Source organism: Phyllobates terribilis, unplaced genomic scaffold (genome assembly GCF_046119375.1).
Source record: "Phyllobates terribilis strain yellow unplaced genomic scaffold, ASM4611937v1 Scaffold_217__1_contigs__length_3308461, whole genome shotgun sequence".
NCBI classification, from domain to species: Eukaryota; Metazoa; Chordata; class Amphibia; order Anura; family Dendrobatidae; genus Phyllobates; species Phyllobates terribilis.
This window is the reverse complement of record NW_027362977.1, coordinates 444,168-447,435: the sequence shown is the minus strand read 5'-3', so window position 1 is coordinate 447,435 and position 3,268 is coordinate 444,168.

Genomic DNA, 3,268 nt, shown 5'->3' with positions numbered 1-3,268 from the left:
TGCATCTAGATAGGTGCCTTGGGTGGTCTAGTTTCCAAAATGGGGTCACTTGTGGGGGAGCTCCAATATTTGGGCACACAGCGGCTCTCTAAATGCAACATGGTGTCCGCTAACAAATTTAACGCAAAATTGGCTCAAATTGTTAGCGACACCATGTTGCGTTTGGAGAGCCGCTGTGTGCCCAAACATTGGAGCTCCCCCACAAGTGACCCCATTTTGGAAACTAGACCCCCCAAGGCACCTATCTAGATGCATTGTGAGCACTTGGAACCCTCAGGTGCTTCACAAATTGATTTATAAAAATGAAAAAGTGTTTTTTTTTTCACTTTTTCATTGTTACGAATCAATTTGTGAAGCACCTGGGGGTTCCAAGTGCTCACTATGCATCTAGATAGGTGCCTTGGGGGGTCTAGTTTCCAAAATGGGGTCACTTGTGGGGGAGCTCCAATGTTTGGGCACACAGCGGCTCTCCAAACGCAACATGGTGTCGCTAACAATTTGAGCCAATTTTGCGTTAAATTTGTTAGCGGACACCATGTTGCATTTAGAGAGCCGCTGTGTGCCCAAATATTGGAGCTCCCCCACAAGTGACCCCATTTTGGAAACTAGACCACCCAAGGCACCTATCTAGATGCATAGTGAGCACTTGGAACCCTCAGGTGCTTCACAAATTGATTCATAAAAATGAAAAAGTGTTTTTTTTTTCACTTTTTCATGGTTACAAATCAATTTGTGAAGCACCTGGGGGTTCCAAGTGCTCACTATGCATCTAGATAGGTGCCTTGGGGGGTCTAGTTTCCAAAATGGGGTCACTTGTGGGGGAGCTCCGATGTTTGGGCACACAGGGACTCTCTAAATGCAACATGGTGTCCTCTAACAAATTTAACGGAAAATCGGCTCAAATTGTTAGCGACACCATGTTGCGTTTGGAGAGCCGCTGTGTGCCCAAACATTGGAGCTCCCCCACAAGTGACCCCATTTTGGAAACTAGACCCCCCAAGGCACCTATCTAGATGCATTGTGAGCACTTGGAACCCTCAGGTGCTTCACAAATTGATTCATAAAAATGAAAAAGTGTTTTTTTTTTTCACTTTTTCATTGTTACGAATCAATTTGTGAAGCACCTGGGGGTTCCAAGTGCTCACTATGCATCTAGAAAGGTGCCTTGGGGGGTCTAGTTTCCAAAATGGGGTCACTTGTGGGGGAGCTCCAAAGTTTGGGCACACATGGGCTCTCCAAACACAACATGGCGTCCGCTAATTATTCAAGCAAATTTTACAATCAAAAAGTCAAATGGCGCTCCTTCCCTTCCGAGCCCTGCCGTGCGCCCAAACAGTGTTTTTTCCCCAAATATTGGGTATCTGCGTGCCCAGGGGAAATTGCACAACAAATTTTGGGGTCCATTTTTTCTTGTTACCCCTGTGAAAATAAAAAAAATTGGGTCTAAAGTAACATTTTTGTGAAAAAAGTTAAATGTTCATTTTTTTCTTCTACATTCAAAAAATTCCTGTGAAGCACCTGAAGGGTTAATAAAGTTCTTGAATGTGGTTTTGAGCACCTTGAGGGGTGCAGTTTTTAGAATGGTGTCACTTTTGGGTATTTTCTGTCATAAAGACCTCTCAAAGTGACTTCAAATGTGATGTGGTCCCTAAAAAAATGTTTTTGTAAATTTTGTTGGAAAAATGAGAAATCGCTGGTCAACTTTTAACCCTTATAGCTCCCTAACAAAAAAAAATTTTGGTTCCAAAATTGTGCTGATGTAAAGTAGACATGTGGGAAATGTTATTTATTAACTCTTTTGTGTGACATATCGCTCTGATTTCAGGGCTTAAAAATTCAAATTTTGAAAATTGCAAAATTTTCAAAATTTTCGCCAAATTTCCGTTTTTTTCACAAATAAACACAAGTGATATCGAAGAAATTTTTCCACAATCATGAAGTACAATATGTCACGAAAAAACAATCTCAGAATCAGGGGGATCCGTTGAAGCGTTCCAGAGTAATTACCTCATAAAGTGACAGTGGTCAGAATTGTAAAAATTGGCCCGGTCATTAACGTGCAAACCACCCGCGGGGCTTAAGGGGTTAAGCATTAGTTAAAATATCCTCCTCCACCATCTCATTATGCATTGTTACATTTATCCAATAGGTTTCTATCTACTGGTGTATCATTTGTGGCCCTTCATTTGGAATTCCTCCTGGGCAAGTCAACAATTTCAGGAATTGTCTGGAACATATGTGCCCAGATATGGGACAGACTCCATTCTGTGGTGGTGCCGGAGCCGGCACAACTTGCCTGGGAGCGGATATCACGAGGCTTTTTGCTGAAAACTCAATTTCCAAACTACCTCGGGCCTTGGATAGGAAACACATCAGGGTCAAGAAGCCGTCCAACTCTCAATTATAAGCAGTTCCAATATTTCAATTCTAAGCAGTATTTTTCTGTTGTACTATTGGCGGTAGTTGACAGTAATTACATGTTTAGAATTGTAGATATTGGGGCCTATGGGAGTACAGGTGATTCCCGCATCTTTAAAACATTGGTAATGGGTCTATGCCTTCTAAATAATGACCTTGCTCTCCCACCTCCATGTGTTCTTCCTGGTTCAAGGTCTGAAGCAGCACCATGTCTTCATTGCTGATGAGGCTTTCCAATTAACAAGAGATGTGATGCAGTCGTTCCCACATCGAGGCCTCAATCACCAGAGGTAATTTTTCAATTATTTGCTGTCTCGTGCTCGCAGAATGGTTGAGTGTGCTTCTGTCATCCTGTGCGCTGAATGGCGCGTGCTCCAGTCTGTCCTCTAACTTAGCGAACAGAATGTGAATGGCGGGATCAAGGCATGTGTGCTGTTGCACAACTTTACCTGCAGGCATGAGTGTCGTTATGGTCCAGGTCCTGAAGATGTCCAGGATGTGCCCAATCCCTTCCTTTATCCATTTGTGCCGACTACATGACGACAGTCTTCTGTCATTAAGGTTCAGGATCTTTTTGCCTCCTGTTTCTTAACTCCATAGGATGAGACGCCATGGCAGAATCCCCCCGTTATTGTTCCTTGAATTAATAATGTGTTTATGTTTTTTTGTTTTTTACTTTCCTTGTGCAATAATGTGTCAAACATCCAACATATGTGTTTTTTTGCTCCCTTTACTAGCAACATGTATTTTTTATTTTCTAAAAATGAAAAACATGGCTTTTTTGTTAACAAAAATTTTAATAAAATATATATATACAAATAAGTACATACATATTTTGTCATATGTACAC